Consider the following 20,029-nt stretch of genomic DNA (forward strand, 5'->3'; position numbering starts at 1 on the left):
AACTATGTGGAAAAAAATGGTTTAGATCATTAGTCTTGAGCAGGGGATAATTCATAATGCAGGTGGATTAGGCTGGGTGAAGAGCGATGGGCCTTGTCTCAGTGCTGAACATTAAAGCCTTGTTAATATCGGTCGGCTCCTGTGCTCGGACGCCAAGCATGTTCTCCTTAGAGAGACACAGAGAGAATGAGAGCTAATTAACTATAACTGCTGTCAACTCTTTACTTCATGTTAATGTGCCATTTCAGAGGAACCTTTCAGGATAAACGATAGCATCCGATTTACAACACAGACACCAATGTTGTACTAATTACACAACCACCATCACTTGCTTTGTAGATCACGAAACATGTTTTCACATTTTTTTAAAACAGCTTGAGTCAAGTGAAACTTTTAAGAAAAAAGAGTTTTTTTAATGCTACATTCAAATAGGATTTAATTAAGATAATAATAATAATAATAATTATAATAATAATAATAAAAACACTGAACAGTTAGGCTTACTTATTAACACAAATGAAAATAATGCAGTAATATTAAAATAAAGATAAGGCTTTTAATTAAAAATGCAAACATTCCACAAAAAAGTTTTTTTTTCTTAATTCAATCTTAAATTGGGACATTTAAAAACATTTTTTATTTTTAATAATTTTAACTATATACAGGTAAAAAGTATGTTGTGTCATTCTATATAAAATAAAATAAAATTGTTGACTGTTAGTTTGTTAGTTTGATTGATGTACTGTAAGGACTAAAACACTCCCTCACTCACTCATCGCCTATACTGCTTTATCCTGAATACAGGGTCATGGGGGGCCTTGAGCGTACCCCAGGGCATAAGGAGGTGCACCCTGGATGCAGTGCAAATCCATTGCAGGGCACACACACTTTTCTTTTTTTTACATTCCTACCGGTACTATATAGCCAAAAGACTATATAGCCATGGAGGTAGTGGACAGTCCCTCTCAATATTGATGTAACAGGAAATCCACATGTTCTACTTCAGAATAGCCTCAGCTAACTGTTCTGAGATTAAATCCCGAATAGCATCAAATGGAAAGCTACTGCTTTTGAAGGGTGTGGAATCCAAGAACACAAGTAATGCCCTTGATCACGGATTAGAGAGGTATTGAGGATTCAACCATTTGTTAGAAACTAGTTCGCTTTTTAGAGTAGCTCGCGTTAAAGGTGAACAAAGCAATAAGGGGTGCATTACTTTTTAAAGTAACTGATTACCGCCAGTTCGATTCCCGGGTGATGCTGTAACCTGTCGCAGCCGGAGGTCTAGAGAGAGCTGATTGGCCGACCTCTCTTACAGGGGAGGGTTAAGAGGTCCCACATTATTCACGGCTCTACAGCCAATCAGGGGCATTTGTAAGCTCACGTAAGCGAAAGGAGCGCGTTACGCCGCCCCCAACAGCGCGTGAGCGACCAGTTCGAAAAGTTGAGGTTGGCTGGCGTTACGTGGTTTGGAGGAAACATTTTATAGTCTTCGGCCCTCCTGACTGAGTGGTAGTAGCCTTAATGTGGGAGCGCCCCTAGTCATGGGGAGGAATTGGATACCACTAAAAATAGGAAGAAAATCGGTAAAAAAAAAAAAGGGGGGGAACTGATTACATAACAAAATTACTGTCATTAAAAAGTAATCAGTTACATTACAGTGTTACCTTCTGATAAAAGTAACCAGTCCGAGTACATTACCATTGTAGAAAATGAAAACTCCTTTGTGATCCCTCATGCATGTTGTTTTGGTCAAGACCTTTATAATTATTCTACCATCATCACTCAGTAAAGTTTGGCCCATAATCTGTTAACTACTAACAGCAGGAATAACAGAGGATGGGTTATAGGGGGCCGGGGCTTGTTGGACGATCTACACACACACACACACACACACACACACACAAACGGAATGACTGCTGTATTGCTTACTGATTATATAAATGGTCTGAATACCGGATACATTTAAAAAAAAAAACTATAAATAAATAACTAAGTACTTAAATGGTGGACCTAACGCATTAGATTATTGTTGCATTGTTGTTAGTTTAATCAATGTCAGGGTGGGTACAGCATAAGAATGCATTATAACACTATAAATCTTTTCAAAAGTAATTACAAATAAATAGGTCTTGATTCATATCTAAGTGTTACTGCAATATTATATAAATGTGTTAAATGTACAGAAATATTTAGACATTTGACAATAAAAAAAGCTTAGTTTTGTATGTTGGACTGTAAAGATCAGTCTAGACAGAGAATATGTGAGCATTTATCTAAACCATTATCAATGCAACCTGATAGACACAGAGGTTTTTTTTTCACACATAGTCACATCAACAGGCAAGCCGAGACAATAAATGTTCATTAACAATAATAAAACATGGCTCTTTAATTCAGTTCCCAGCAGGCGCAACCTTTTCCACTCCCAAATACTGAGACTGATATCTTTCACCCTCAGAGGGACTTCTCTAAAAGTGGCTTCGTTTTCTCTTTTTATCTCACTTGGTATTTCTGTATCTGGTTGCCTGTTTGGAGGGTCCAGGGGGAATAACACAAGCCCTCTCACTGTGTCGGATTGTGTGGATGACATTTACGCTTGTCTGTCAGAATGGATGTTTTGCTTTTTTTTTCAGTGTTCCAGGTCTCCGAGGAGTCAGCATTTCCCTCTGCAGGACACTTTTACCATTTCAGAGTACAGCCTCAAATGTCCTCAGTCTGTGCTTGCACGAAATTAATAAGAAAACATTCATGTTCAGTCCCTCATGAGAAACTTGAAAGGACACAAGAATGTAGAATGCTACCGTAAGATATGCTGCATAATTGTCTTTAGCAGTTGCATGGGCAGCTACAACTAAAATGGTCAACCCTTCAGAGTTTTTCTTTCACTGGGCAACTTTTATTGAATCTGTTTTTTAATTTTTAAAGCAAACTATAGAAACCTTTTTTTGGACTAAAGGCCTTGAATATCTAAGAAATACTTAATTCTAAGAGTTTACCTTGTATTTATTTTAAATACATTGAAAAGAAGTCTTTTTATGCACGAATTTAAGATGTAACTGGAAACTAAAGTGCTAGAACTTTTGAAACAGTTGCACATGCAGGGTGCAGTTTGCTTAAAAAAAGGGGTGGTCTTAGTAACATGAGATTCTATTACGCATTTTATTCACAATCTAATATAAGCAAAATATTGGTCTAATAAGTCACAATGGGAAATGTTTGTCCTGGTCCTAGTGGTATGGTGCCCTAGATGCATGAAACCATTAACGGACTATTAAAGCATAATGATTATGGTCCACAGACACTGTATATATCGCCAACATGACAAGCTTGATTTAATCAGTTAACTGCAAGAACTGCAGTTAACTGAAGCAGTCACTCCTTCCTCTGGCGGGACTGTACAGCATTGCAACCATCTTATTAAAACAGCGCAACAGGGCACTTATGGGACGGGGTTTCATTCACTGCATCATCGCGGGGATCAGGGTCTGTGCACGGAAAGGTCACGGATCCACTATGGCTCACGGAGGGTCCTACCATGGAGCAGGCGGCAGTTTAAAATGGCTCCTATTGTAAAGCTTGTGAATTTACAAGTCATTTTTAGTAGACGTGATCTTTTTTAAGTTAGTAATTCTGTTTTTTACTTTTTTCTATGTTTTTTCACTTGGATAATAAAGTCACACTAAGTAAATGCAGATGGTTTAATAAACAAAAACTGCCTGTCTCCATTTGAGGCCTCAAAGCAACAAAATGTGTTTATTTTAATGAGGGGTGATTCTATTCTATACCAACTGTATATGTGTATACAGTATACAGTACTGTGCAAAAGTCAGTAAAACCTAACAACTATTTTATTTATAGTACTGTGCAAAAGTCTTGGGCACATAAAATATGGCATAAGCAAAAGACGCTTTTGAAAACATTTCTGCATGAAAGAAACTTTTATAAAGAGCAATAAAATAAACAGTCAATATTTGAAGTTGAAACTCATTACTTAAAATCAGGAGTTTTAGACACAGATTTGTACAGTTTTATAAGAAAACACTTGTTAGGTTTTACTGAGCATGCTGGAGAATGAGTTCTTCTGGTAACTTTGTTACACTCGCTCCTTTCTATTTTTATGCAAATCCCAGGAGCATTAGGTTTTTTGTTTCCATCTAAAAACTGGTCTGTCTTGTATATATATTTTTTCTTTACAGCTGTGCATATATTCTTCTGTAATGTTATTTATAAATTTTTAAGTTATATATGGAAATACTGAATTATTTTGTACATAATTATGCAGAAATGATAAACATATAGAACAACATTGGTACAGCATATAATATAATGCATAAGACTTGCACAGTACTGTATATGACAGGTGCATTGTGGTAAATATGGCCATATGCAAATTAAGACATCATAGGTTTATTTGCCTAATGAAATATATTGCCTGGCCAAAAAAATCACCATTTCAGAAAGGTCCAAATTATTGGGCTGCATCAAGCACAAAAAAGAACTGAGTAGACTTGAAATTACTGGAACCACAGTAGGTTAAGAACCCTTTAACACAATATTAAAACCTGGGAGGATAGTGCTGAACTCCGTAAATTTGTGGAACCAAAGTGGTCAGAAAAAGATGTGAGATCACTTTGGCACTTGGTGATGTTGCATGGTAAAAAAATCTACTGGAAAAAAAACATAGCTGTGTTTAATAGTGAAAGTACTGTAAGGCATTTTAATACACACACAATGTGATGAGAACTTACATGATTTGAAGTAAACTGTTGTGTGGCCATAAGAAAACCACTAATCAGAAAAAAGGCTTCAATTTGAGGAAGAGCATGAAGATAAAAAAAAAAACTCATTTGGTCTAATGAATTGAGATTGACCCTATTCCAGTGCGGTGGGCATGAAGTGCTGTGTATGAAACATAGTGTCCACTGTACAAGCCTCTGGAGGCAGTGTTATGATCTGGGGTTGCTTCGGTTGTTCAGGTCTAGGCTCAGCAACATTATTTGGCAATACAATGAATGCTGATGACCCGGGTGTACTGAGTGATCACATTATTACATCAATGGTGTCTTTCTTCCCTGGAAGCACAGGCAAATTCCAGGACTCAATTTCTGAAAGATCGGTCATCTGAGCATGAGGAATCATGTTTACACATGAAATGTCAATCACGTTAAATGCTGTAAACAAAGCTAAAGGTGACTGAATGAAATCTTGGATCATGTGACTTTTTTTTTGGGGGGGGAGGCAGGCAGTTTACATTTTAATAGACAATTCTATATAACACAAAACACATGAACTTGTCTTCTTATATGATAGTAATCCTGAGCATTAGTGTTTGGAAGCCATTCTACTCTGATGATTTGTTAGAATGAATGTATATGATGTTACAATATATTTCCTGTTTTTTTTGTTTTATTTTTGTTGTTTCGGATGTGAAATCGAGCTCAACAAATGCTTTAATGAAAGTAATATTTGCGACAATTCAAGGTTGTTGGCAAATAAAAAAGTAAGACTGAAAAAAAGTCTTCCTTAAAATAAAGAGAATATAGTGAGACTTAATAAATTCAGACTAAATACATTATAGCACAACACAAAGTGTATTAATGTTTTTATAAGATAATTTTTTTTATAATCTAATATAATGGATATTCATATAAATTTATAGTCTACCATAAGCTTATCAATCAGAGACTATACGAAAATTATAGATCTTTTTTTTTGACAGCCGTAAATCATACATTAAATGTGCAGAATGGTTTCCTCTGCTGCAGTATTTTTTCTATTCTCAAGATGACATAAATTGCTAAATCTCCTGGCTGTGACCGGTGGCAGGAAATGATGTCTTGCCATTTAATGGAGCGTATAAAAAGACGAGATTATCTGTGTCACTGCACCTCCGGCTCTGGCCAGTGAATTACATTAGTACGTTCCTGTGACAGAGATGAGCTCAGAGAGGAAAAAAACAGGAGCCCGTGATGGCAATCAGAAGCTTGTGATTTTGTGTTCTAGCTATAGTGTCGAGGAGCTCATTAGATGTTGAGAGAACATGAGGAGAACGTGTGGCAGCTCCATTACTCTGCCCCTGTCAGACTGTCGACTCGCTCTTTGTGCACACTTTCATATGAAAACACTTATTTGCTGTTATGTCACCTCTCAGAGCTGCTCGTCCTGTGAGCATGTAGACAGCTAAACACTCGCGAGACAGGCATCGGGCACGACCCTGCTACTTCTATTTACAGAAGTTCAGAAGACCAGGGAGCAATTTCATTTTCATCAACATCCTGCTGCTGGAAATACCCTGGCTGTAAAGTGTGCTCAGGTTTACAACGCCAGTCATGGGATTTTAAATAGAGATTAGACACAATAATTTAAAATGCTACATTATTTGGTTGTTGTGCTGCTAATACCACTGTGTTCTGTATCTCTTAGGGGGGTTAAAGCATAAGATCCCAATAGCAAGTAGGGGTTAAAGACCATAAAGCCCTGAAGGCTTAGAATTTAACAACACTGGAGCAGTTATGGGTTTAAGGACTTCAGGGCAGGATTTTAAAGGCTCTGGGGCACTTCTATGTTTTACAAATTTAAGTAACTACATCACATTCAAACAAGCCATATTTAAAATGGCTGAATGATAAATGTTAAAAGAATGAGCAATGTCTGACATCATTCCTCCATTCTCTCAATTATTTTCACTTTTGTTTCCATCTCAATTGACCCAGCCATCATTGAATCCATCCTGTGCACTTCAATAACTGCCTGGTTTGGCACAGCTACGAAAGCAGACATCAAAAGACTACAAAGGACGGTTCGGACTGCTGAAAGAATTATTGGCACTCCTCTGCCCATGCTGCAAAAACTGTATATATCCAGAGTGAGGAAAAGGGCTCGGAATATCACTTTGGACCCCTCACACCCAGGCCACCTTCTATTTGAACTTTTGCCGTCGAGTCGACGCTATAAAGCACCAAACACTAGGACAGTCAGGCAATCTACCTCATGAACAATTAAACATCATCCTAACTGTCAATAAATATATGTGCAATATTGTGTACAGTACCACAGTGCAATATACTGTATAATACCACAGATTTCAGATATTTATGTAACTTATTTAAAAGTATCTCACACCCTACTTCATTTGATGTCAACCCTTTTTTTTTGTATAGTGCTGTTTTGTCTTGTCATTTGTTTTTTGTTCTGGAAGCTCTGTCACTAAAACAAATTCCTTGTACGTGCAAGCGTACTTGGCAATAAAACTCTTTCTGATTCTGATTTTGATTCTGATTGCTTGGTGCTTCTTAACAGTACCAGCTTTATCACTGCTGCTTTTCTGCTTGCTTCTGGGTGTCCGAGGGATGCGCACTGCATGCATGTGACAATGTACGGTAAATATAATGTACATTATTTTAACATCCGCGATTGAACATACGCACTAACGCGTGATCGTATCTTTGAAAGTTCGTAACTCGATTGTTTGTATGTGGAGGACTTACTGTAGCATTGTGTCTCAACTTACGTGCTTACAGTATGTAGTATTGTAGACAGTTAAGTACTAATATCAGTAAAAACCTGAAATACATTTATACAGTAAACGTAAAAGGAAATGAGCAGAAATTTTCAATTAGTAAATCAGCTTGACTAAAAGAGGGCATGATTGTCATGGAGAATTCTGGTAGCCCGCGTCATATTTTTCATTAATCAGTTAATATCACTTTAAAAACACAGAAGTGTAAATTTACCTTCTTACAGCTGATCATTAAATGGTGGAGTTATTGTTGCTCTCACACTGCATATGGAAAATTAAGGTTGACCAATTAAGGTTTATGCTTTATGAGTTAATTTACAGCAGCCCTTGATATTTAGGCACCCAGTAATCATAGGAAACTTATCATTTTGTGAATAAAGACTGCTGAGAATACAGTAATTGGCTAAAAGAGGGTGCTGGCAATATATAGCTCTGGGAGAAATATAGGGTTCTAAGATTTTTTTTTGTTGGGGGAACATACAGTACAGTAAGACATATGGCATATAGTGCCTTTTTGAAACAGGGTTATAGGAGCGTTGGACATCATGGATATTATGACATTTTATGTAGAGGAGTTTGGCTGCACAAAACCTTTTGAGCTCATTTATTCATTGGTGTCACTACTATGGCATAATGACTAATATTTTTCCCCCATACTTGTGTTGCAAACATACAGTACATATTTAACGTAAATATGATCACTATTTTTAATATGTTGTTTTATGATGACACTTGAAATAGTTGTTTCTAATACTGTATGAGTGTTCTTTTAAGGAAGTAAAAAAGGCTTCAGGGTGAGTCAGCATGTCTTCAAATAAAATCGAGAGATCGACTGTACACCCACATCCTCATACACATCTTTAGTATATATTATATTAAAAGGCATAGTGACGTGTCCATGTGGTAATATACTAAAGAAAAAAATAGTTTTTTGGAGCTATGTTTAGAGTCCGTAACCTAAGTAAAAAAAAGTTCTAGGAAGTTCATACAGTAGTATTCAGATTCTGTTTACACACATGCTTAAATAGCTTCTCTTATTATGCCATTCAGATGACTGAATTCAGAGGGATGTACGGTAGTTCTTGTACAGGTTGGAAGATTGAAAACATTGTAAACCTTGAAATAACCATGGACAATCATCTTTGTCCTCTTCCTCTCACATTGCTAACATGACACAATTTCTCCATTACAACATCAGAAGCATTAACCCATTTCTATCTACACAGGAATTCAAGTGCATGTTTAGTCTTGTGTCATTTTGAGACTGGGCTACTTTTGGCAGGTATGCCTTCTGATCACAATTTAACTTCTGCACAATAAAGCTACACAATTTGTTTTCAACCTACCTACATTCTCTTACCACACCCCACTGCTACACACTCTTCACTGACATCCTGTATCTGCCTGCATCAGATCTACCTAAACCTCTACCTACAAAGTCAAAAAAGGACCAGCACCCCCACATCTCAATGCACTTTGAGTCAACACAAGCATATTGACCACAACAATCTCTCCCTCTGATCCTCTAGCACTGCTTGACTGGCCCCAACATCTCTCATGGTATAGTACAAATAAGTCATTAATCAAGTTTTTTTTTTTTATTCTGTTCATTTCTGAACTCAGTTTCCTCCAGATGTCCAAATAACCTAGTCACTGGCAGTCTTTAAATGATTTATGTAGACTTACTTTTTTCCGAAATCAGTTTTTTAATATAATTTATACAAAAGGAAATTCCAACTTAGTAATCAGATTTGACGAGAGACACTTCTCGTGGTAGAGGTGGTAATATACAGTAACCGCACGGGGACATTTACCTATATATATCACTCCTAGTCAGAGGTGTTTTTATAACTGTTAATTACATTAACTGTCGGTTGACAGCATGGATGAAAATAGGTTGGTACGCTCTGCTGTACTGACTGCCAAAACCCACATACATGGAAGCATTTTTAGCAAGAAAATGCATCTGATATTATTGTCATCTTAAACACTTTGTCTATCTATGTTATTCTAAATAGTCTGTTTTTTTTTTTTATTCATGCCCAAGGTAAGCTTCAATGTTAACTACTGTACTGTAGCTAACTCAAAGCTGAATCCCAAAGACCAATTTCATAATTCAAACCTGGAACCTGGAAGTAGCTGATATGCTAAAGTGGAATAAGTGGAAATATAAAAATTGAGAAACCTTTATGAATGACAGGAATGCCCACCACCTCCTTAGTTCATTCTCCTAAACTTTTGGCTTCATACTGTTGAACATACAATACTGTCGAAGTTGCCAACTCCATCAATTGTGGTTAATTATTTCCATCAGTTGCAGAACAATATTTGTTAGCAGAGAAAAAATAATTGGTTAAATAAACAAACAAATCATAATCTGTTGATAATGATAATAAATGATTTTTGTAGAGCCGTTGTATAGGAGCAATATCACAGGTCAAGTTGCCAAGCTATGCCTTCTGCCCTGGCGCTTGCCCTTGTGCCTACAGCCGCATTCAGCACAACACCTCTCCCTCTCATATGATATGGCTTATTTCATATAATACTATATTGTGTTGTCTTTATGCTTTTTTCACTCTTTCACCTTCCGCTGATGAAATCCTTTTTTCATGAACTAACTTTTATTTATTATCGAGTACATGTACAGTAAATGCTATGCCAGAACTATAGAATCCAGGTTATTCACTATCCTCTTTGAGAATTTTTATAATAATCACTCACTGGTCAGACATACATAGGTGAGATGTGTATACTCAGGTTACACAGATGCTTACACTTCTGATCAGGCTAAAGAAGGGTTTGCACCTTTTGTGTCTGTGTGTCCGTGTTTCTGTGTGTTCTGTGTTGTTTTCAGGTTCTGCCATGTTCACTTTTGTGAACCTTCTGCATTGTCGCCTGCCATCAGTAGGTGCAAAGGTACTGTATGGTGCTCATTCAGTTGTTGAGATTAGTGTACCTTAACCTATTGGTTGATTTCCATGTGGACTAAAGCATTTGTGAATTTAGAAGTAGCAGATAGAGAATATAAGACAAAAAGCTATTTACTATAACAGCATGCGAATTTAAATAAATCCAAATTTGCATTCATGCAAAAAAAACAAAACAAAAGAAAAACAAAAGAAATATATACACACACTACCGTTCAAAAGTTTAGGTTCACTTGCAAATTTCTCAGTTTTTGTTTAGTGATTTATTTTCTACATTCTACAACAATACTGGGGATTTCAAAACTATAAAATAACACATATGGAATTAGGTAATTACGTAACAACAACAAAAACAACAGTTAGTTGTTATTTTAAGACACAGAGGTCAGCCTTTCTGTAACAGTTCTTGCAAGAACAGTATTGTCAAGTGCATTAGCAAAATCTCTCAAGCCCCATAATGTAACTGGCTCTCATGAAGGCCATCCCAGGAGGGCGAGACCAAAACCTACTTCTGCCGCAGACGAGAAGTTTATTTAGAGTTATCAGCCTGAAAAATGACCAATTAACAGCACCTCAGATTAGAGACGTTATTTACAGAGCATAAGTAGCAGAAACATCTCACCATTAACTGTTCAAAGGAGATTAATGCATTTTTTTCGATGCCCTTAGCATTCCTTTACAATGTAGAAAGAAATAAAAATCAGAAACGATCATGGAGTTAGAAAGTCACCCCAAACTTTTGAACAATGTGTGTGTGTGTGTGTGTGTATATATATATATATATATATATATATATATATATATATATATATATATATATATATACATATATACATATATATACTGTATATATTATACAACCACAAATGTATACAACATAAATAATACATTTTGCAAAAAATGTGAAAATGGAACAAAGTACAGCTTCATATATTTAGGTTGTAAAAAGTTATTGTGCAGCACTGGACTACACAAATGCTTTAGGTGTTGTGCAACATTTTCTTATATTTTCTTTTACTTTTAAAAAAATTATAAATGTATAAACTAAACAAGCAAGTGTTGCAAGCAGTCTTTATTCATTTCACATTTTACCATCACACTTTCCTTATTGTTCTCAGCTCTAGGCTAGGGCATAATAAATGATCTGTGTAATTTCCTTGCCAACAAGAAACCTGATAAATGGGCCACACCATTCAGCTGTCTTGTAGATATATTCAGTGACACAAATAAGCTTAACAAAGCCATGCAGGGGTCAAGCACGAAAACCATTAGCCGCTATGAATGAGTCGAGGCTTTCAAAAGAATAAAACAAAATACCTGGGATCAGGAAGGTTTAGGCATGTTTGACGAAATAACACTTGATTTCAGCACAATTAACAAGCCTCTTTTAACTGTGCTTCTTACTCCTGGATTAAAATTAATTTTACTGAAATTCCATCGGACAAATTATGTCACAATGCCGCCATGAAAATGTTAATTCCTTATAGCACAACTTGTTTGTGAACATGGAAAATTTCAGCTATCAACACCAAAAATTCTGTGCCAGACTGACTTGTGAGGATGATTAGTGCTGCCTTGTCAAAACCAATCCACACACTGACCACATTTTTATGAAGCACTACCAGCTGTGCTCACACTAAATACATTCTGTAATAATCTAGTTCAAAAAATGATTATGTATCTAATTATAACATTTCATAATATAAAGCATATTAGTAACATACAGTATACATTATTATGTAAAGTTATCATTTGCCTTCTTTAGAAGTGTAGCTATTTACACTTTTGTTCTTATGATGCTGGAAATATCTGCTAATTTAGGACATTGCCTTCTCTTCAGCTCCTGTAGTTCATATTGTGATTACATAGTGTGATTTAGGCACTAACGATACGTAAGCATAGAGAAGTGAAGAAGAGAGTGCAGGCAGGGTGGAATGCTGTGATTTGCTTTGGGGGTGAAAATAATGGACAGGGTTAGGAATTAGTATATTAGAGGGACAATGCAATTAGGATGAATTGAGGACAAAATTAGAGAAGACAGATTAAGATGGTTTGGACATGTGCAAAGGAGGGATGATGGGTATATTGGGTGGAGAATGTTAGAGATGGAGCTGTCTGGCAGGAGGAAAAGAGGAAGGCTCAGGAGGAGGTTTATGGATGTGTTGAGGGAGGACATGCAGGAGGTTGGAGTGACAAAGGAAGATGAGGCAGACAGAGTTAGATGGAGACAAATGCCGCTTAGATGGAGACAATCCGCTGTCAAAAAAATGCTTCGTGTTAAAAGAACATGTATTTAAAAATAAGCTCTTCCTGTCAGTGGTAAAGTAAAAGGTACTGTACATAGGGAACATTCTAGTAATGGCTCCTTAATATTGTCTCAGTACCAGGGGTGTTTGGATGTAAAAAAAGACCCACTGCTTTTGCACTTTACTAAGGAGGAAAGTTTTAGTCTTTTTACCATGACATGGTTTATATTTGTTCTAAATCTTACTGTGGACTTGGGATCTAATCCCTAGAACCTAAGAATTTTCCGTCCGGTTCTAGTGGTACGCTGGTGATCTCATGGGCTTCACTAAGAACGCTGAGGGATGACTTGCACATACAAGCTATTATATTAAATGTAATTATGGACACATAAAATGTATGATGTGAAGAAATTGTTGGCACATTTTGGAGATATTAGATGGATACCACTTTTACAAACTTTTATAGGGCAATAATCAACTCCAGAGTGGTATGCTGCTTCATCATATCACTCCATCACTCAGTACTTTTCTATTTTTCTATAGCACCCCCCACTTCTTGCATATCGGCTTAAAGAGGAACTGGTATTATATTTGGTGCCACTGTTTGGTACAGTTTTAGAACAAAGTCTTCCTGTCCTTTTATGTTTTTATTAGGACAGAAAACACAAAGAGGAGATGGTGCAGAGATGGAGACTCTGTGGGTTTTTTACGCCAGTCCTGATCAGGTCAGTGATGGCTGATGGAGAATGTGGCTCAGTCACTTGAGGGAGCCAATGTGTGCTCGTGTTTATCAGGTTTAAACATGAGGGACTGCATCATCATCATCACCATAATCATCATCATCATCATCATCATTATAATTATGCAGGACCATTCAGATTCACGCAATAGAGGAAGGATGCAGTGGCAGAAGTGTAGGGACAGAAATAAACAGCATGCAATTACCAGTGGAGTCAGACAAGGTGAAAAATGGCAGATGGTCCCTTAACCGAGACCAAGCACTGCTGCGTGATTGGATTTTCAACACAGGTTGGTGGGAGAAAATAAACTTGCTGCTTTTGTTTCATCATTTTCCCACTGTGCTCAGCCGGGTTGCTATCATTTGCTTTTAGACAACCTGGATTTTTATTTATTTATTTATTTATTTATTTATTTATTTTCTCTCATTTGACTCTGAGAAAGCTTTGCCATTTCTGCAATGGTTTAAGGTGCTTTAGTGGAGCCATGTGCTTTAAAGAGTACAATTTAATTCATCCAAAGCCTTCAAGGGTGAGGTTTTTGGGCAGCGGTTAAACCCAATATTGGGCAGAATTACAGTGTCAGTAAAGATCCCATAAAGAATAACCTTTTAAGTCCAGGATATTGGTTAAACCGTGCCTTTGAAGCTAGAAATAAATGTAAAAGGAATATAAAATGGGTTTACTCATAAGGTAATACAATGTGTGTAGTGCATAAAATATTTACTGTTAGATGAAGTGAATATTCATTCACTTTAATATTCACAATATTCAAGAGTTTATTATAAAGTAAATTCTAAAATTTTCATAATAAATATTGAGATACACATCATTTAGGGTAGTTTTTTGTTGTTGTTTAGAAGTTGGACATTTCACATGATCGGTCTCTTAGCAAAATATTTTAACATTGCAAATTTTTGAATGCTTTTTCCAAACTGCTGCAAAGTAAATTGCACTTAAATATATACAATATCTTTGTATTCTGTGTCATTAGAATTCCCCTTCAATGAAACTAACAAGTTAAGCCCAAACATGTTGTTTCATGACAAAGTCCCCTTAAATAAAGCATGCTCTTTTTTTGGGATGAACTAGGCTCCAATATAGTTTCACAGAAAAGCAAATGTGCATGGGAGTTGGGGTTGGGATGGGGTTTAAGTAGCTTAATATATATATATATTTAAAAGTGCATCCCAAATTAGAGAGTGGAGAAGCTGTGGCTGTATTTGTATCTTATAGTTGCAAAAATCATTAATCATAAATGGCTTTTTAGTCAGTGTAGGTTTCAAATATAAAAGCAAATGCTATGTTAAGGGTTACAGTTTACAGTATATTGCATTTTTAGTGCGATAAATTAGCTGCACAAGAAAATGTAAAATAATTTTTAAAAAGTTGATTTTCATTAGTTTGACAAAGTTGCTTCAGTAAGCACTACTCTTAATAGTATCTATTTATTTTGTAAAAAAAGCAATTTGGCTTTTGCTTAGCTGGTTTAAATCATATTTTTCTTGACATGTTATAATTGTAAAATAGCCTCCCCTATACAGTCATTATGAATAATATTGAACTCTCTTTGAGGAACCAGGAGCTTTTCTTTTCTTCCATTCTCCCCACATGACCCTGAATACCTGTTTTATAAAACCCAAAACCTTTAGAGGAATCTTTAGAGAATGGAAGGAAGGATGGCTTGATATCATCATATCAGAAGGTGTAGAAGCAGATATCTGACAGCTTGTAAGTCTCTATCAAACAGAACAGGAGGCAGCGGGGGGACCTGCTCTTCGTCTGTCCCCTGCTGAGACTTTGGAAACAAAAAGCCCCTTTGCTCTTTCAAATCTGTGTGATAGCAGAGCAGTGGGCCAGAGAACAATCCCATACAGAGAATGTTAATGTGTGGCGAAACAGACATCCTGCTGGACCGTGGAGCACCGAGCTGCTCCAGAAGGTCAACTCCACAGAGGACGTGCACCAGGACGGACTCCAAGACCCACTCCATCACAGGCTCCCCTGTTGTTTTGTTAGCTTTTTATGGTTTCTTTTTTTTCCTCCCCTAAAATAATGAATGGCTTCTGTCTACTTTCAGCCAAAAGCTACGGACCCAAGTGAGCTTTCCAGCTATGACATTTTTATTGCCACTTCCTTAAAAAGGGATTTTCATTAGGATTATATGTGGTTATTTGAGATCTTACCACATCATAGATTACAGAAGATCAGGGTTGTAAAGTTCTCCATGGGAATCAGACATAGTGGACTGCATCAAAAGCCAAACAGGGCATGTGGGTGTGTCTTCACATCCATACATGAAAGTATATAGATATAAAGAAAACTTGTATGTGTGTTTAACATATTCTGACTGTTTGCCTTTGCATGCTGTAGTATTACTGCAGAGACTGCATGTAATCAAGCACCAGATTTTTTTTTAAGTCAGAATAGAGTAAAAAAATGTATTCCAGTATTCACTCATTTTGACAGCTCCTGTAAGAATTCTCTTTCAACTTTTGACATCGCTCACGAAAGTATAGTGTTCCCTAAATAATGACTTTAACCTGATTATGATCTATTTTCTGGACCATGTGACTTGCAGTTGGAGCTCTAGCGACGTCCTCTGAACAAACAGAGAGAGCTTTCATTATACGTCGTACTGTTTAAATGTTTAATTTTAAGTTACTATAGCTCTATTTAGATTCGAATCCTTTATCAGGGGATGTCAGTAATATATTTTACAGACTTCCAAAGTGATAAAAAAACAGTAAATTACTACAAAACATTAATTAAAAAAAAAGTTTTCTTTTTCTTATTTTCTATGAACCAGGATGTTATGAAGTCATATGATCACATTTACGTGATCAAAGAAGTATTAAAATAGATACAGGTATGAGTCCAATATCTGTTGTATTGGTTAGTGAAACACTATAAATACTGTAAATACTTTAAATATAGCCAGGTTTAACTGTCAAACATCCTCCCCTCCCATAAATGCTAAATGTAAACTCCTTACAGAAATCCTCACCAAAAGCAATATGTATAATATAGACCATATGCACAGGTATGCATATGTGCTGTTATTTTAACACTGACATAATTAGAGTGCATTAATATCAGTGCTTGATTTGCAGCCATCACTACATCTTGGCATTTTAATGTTCATCAAAATGGCAAAAAAGTCCCTTATTTGTATGCTAACACATAAGCAAGAACCTGGCCAGGTGTCCCTACACTGGCTTTCTGTGCAGCTTAGGGTCAAGCTCAAAATCATGTTAATAGCCAAAGCCCAGAATAATAGGTGGAAAAGCCCATGGGTGGAAATACCCCACCATATATTTCTGACCTTTTAAAGCCATAAAGTCTATCATGGTCTCTCAGGTCTGATGATCAAATTTTACTTACAGTTCCTGAATTTAGATTAAAGAATTGGAGTCTTTTGATCGTGCCTTTTCAGCCTCAAAATTTTGGAATGAGCTCACACTGTACATTTTTAAATCTCACTTCAAGTCCTTTTTATACTGTTTGGCATTGAATACAGTGTGAGAGTGTGAGGAATAAAGGTGACACACTTTTCCCTGTTTTTATTTCTTTATTATTTATTATTTTATTATCTCACGAAATGTGGGTGGGTGTCTTACTGTTATTTATATTCTGTTACAATGTTTGCAACGATTTTAGGATTATGGTCATCTGTGTGTCGTTAAATGTGCTCTCTCTCTCTCTCTCTCTCTTTATATATATATATATATATATATATATATATATATACTTTACATTTTTAAGGGAAAACTCTATAGTAAAATCCCAAACTAGATCCATCTAAACCTAGTAACTGGTTGGGCCACCCTTAGCAGCAACTGCAATCAAGCATTTTCAATAACTAGCAATAAGTCTGTTACAGCGCTGTGGAGGAATTTTGGCTCACTTATCTTTGCAAAACTGTTGTAACTCAGCCACATTGGAGGGTTTTCGAGCATGAACCGCCTTTTTAATAGGACCTGTCTGACATTGAAGAAGACCAAAAGATTCTCAAAGAAATTTAAGAACAGATGAAAAAGAAAATATTTAAGCTCTATCAGTCTGGCAAAGGTTATGAAGCCATTTCTAAAGCTTTGAGACTGCAGCAAACTGCAGGGTGAGAGCCATTATCTACAAATGGCAAAACCATAGAACAGTAGAGAACCTTCCCAGGAGTGGCCGACCGACCAAAATTACCCCAAGAGCACAGCGACAACTCATCCAAGAGGTCACAAAAGACCCCACAACAACATCCAAAGAACTGGCCTCACTTGCCTCAGTTAAGGTGAGTGTTCATGACTCCACCATAGGAAAGATGTTCATGCCATAACATCTTATTTGGATTCAGATCAGGACTTTGACTAGGCCACTACAAAGTCTTTGTTTTTCTTAAGCCATTTAGAAGTGGACTTGCTGGTGTGCTTTGGATCATTGTCCTGCTGCAGCACCCAAGATCGCTTTAACTTGAGGTCACAAACAGATGGCCGGACATTCTCCTTCAGGATATTTTGGTACACAGCCGAATTCATGGTTCCATCTATCACAGCAAGTATTTCAGGTCCTAAAGCAGCAAAACAGCCGCAGGTCATCACACTACCACCACCATATTTTACTGTTGGTATGATGTTCATTCTCTGAAATACGGTGTCTCGTCAGTCCACAGAGTATTTTTCCAAAGTCTTGGGGATCATCAAGATGTTTTCTGGCAAACCTGAGACAAGCCTTTATGCTCTTTTTGCTCAGCAGTGGTTTTCGTCTTGCAACTCCACCTTGCAAACCATTTTTGCCCCCAGTCTCTTTCTTATGGTGGAGTCATGAACAATTACCTCCAAAGGTTTAGACATGGCTTCATAACCTTTTCCAGCCTGATACAGTAGATCTCAATTATTTTCTTTTTCATTTCATTTCATTTTTAAATTTCTTTGGATCTTGGCATTCTGTAAATTTATATACAAACATTATTGCATGTTTTTGCTTGGTAATGCATGTTATTGCTTGTTTACTTTCATGCTGTCTGTCAGCCACTCACTGCTTGATGGGAGAATTATTGCCATTGGCGTGCGTTAACACCACGCTTAACAGATATGCACCTGCTTCTGGTGAGGTGTGTGTGGGTGTATGTATGCATGCAGATTTTTATAGGTAGGTGAAAGGGGCGAATTCAGGCGGTGCCACATGGTATGTTTGGATCATGAGGCTACTGTTATTCACGAGGGTATTTTAGCATAAAAAGTGCAATGAGGTGTATTGGTTCCGTGTATGTCATTTAGGACTTGTTGGCAACCTGTTCTTTAATGAAACCTTAGCTGTGCCACAGGTTGATCGCCTCTCTACCGTGCTGCATCGATGCAAATATGTGTGCTAAATGAGCGCCATGTATTAAGAGCATTTTCTGTATGTACATTTTTTTTTAATTGATTTTAGAAAATATTCTAATATTTTTGATTTTTTTTTGAGCTGCAAGCCGTAATCATTTAAATAAAAAATAAAAAAGGCTTGAAATATTTCAGTTTAGGTTTAATAAAGAATTTAGAATATTTAGAATATACAGTGGGTATAGAAAATAATTACCTACCTTTTAAAATAGTTACATTTTGTTGCCCCCTTAAATTAAGTTTTTTTCATCCAGCTGTATTTACTTTACATTACATCATTTACTTTACATCATGCTATTCAAGGACGTTCACTGTGTGGTCAGTTTTGCTGTGAGCTTTGGGTCATTGTCATGTTGGAAGGAAAGGTGTTTTTTTGGGCCGTAATAATATTTATAAGAGGGGGTCGATGATATGCACTGGAAGACCCTCAGGTTTGCAGATAGTGTGGGATTATAAAGTTAGTGAACTCAAAACGAAACAAACTAAAACTAAAAACACAAATGAGACCAGAGACCTGACGGGGCTCTGGAAACTAGAAATAAAAAACTATATCCTCTCGGGGCCTACGCCCCTACTGAGGGCTTATAAGAGAGAATCTTTTGATTTGTGCTTTGCACTATGAACTTGAACTAAGAGCGCAGGCGTGTACTAAACTGAGGCATGTCGCTCTCCCCTTCTCTGTCTCTCTTGCTCTTGCTTTGGCTTTCTCTCTTACTATATATTTTATGCGAGCTTTGTCTTTTTCTTTGTCTTTTCTTTTGCCTGTTCAGAAGCACCTTGCGAGACCCTTGTTGTTACAGTACCCCCCTCTACAGACAGTTCCCAACATCCAAGAGTCAATCTGGACCCTACAGAACTCTTTACTGGGTTCAGGGTCCATTGTATGCCCAGTGGGGAGTGCTTCATCGCCCAGTCGATGCAAGGGTTGTGACGTTGAAGCCAGGGGAACTCTGGCACTACTTTCTTTTCTGGCACCCGGGTTACCAGAAATGAGATTCACTCTTGTAACAGGTTTGACCCTATGTGCACGGGGGGCACCATGAAGCATGGACACGAGGTGAGGCCTTAAAGAGAAAATGATAATTTATTTAAGAAAAATGGGGAAGGAAAGGGTTAAAGGAAGGAGGATGGAAAGAAATGGCTGTCCTCTGCGTCACGCACCCCGACTAAATTGGCTGGCCGGCCATGAAGACCAACGAAATGGCAGAAGAGAATGGGCTAA

Source organism: Clarias gariepinus, chromosome 19 (genome assembly GCF_024256425.1).
Source record: "Clarias gariepinus isolate MV-2021 ecotype Netherlands chromosome 19, CGAR_prim_01v2, whole genome shotgun sequence".
Taxonomy (NCBI): Eukaryota; Metazoa; Chordata; class Actinopteri; order Siluriformes; family Clariidae; genus Clarias; species Clarias gariepinus.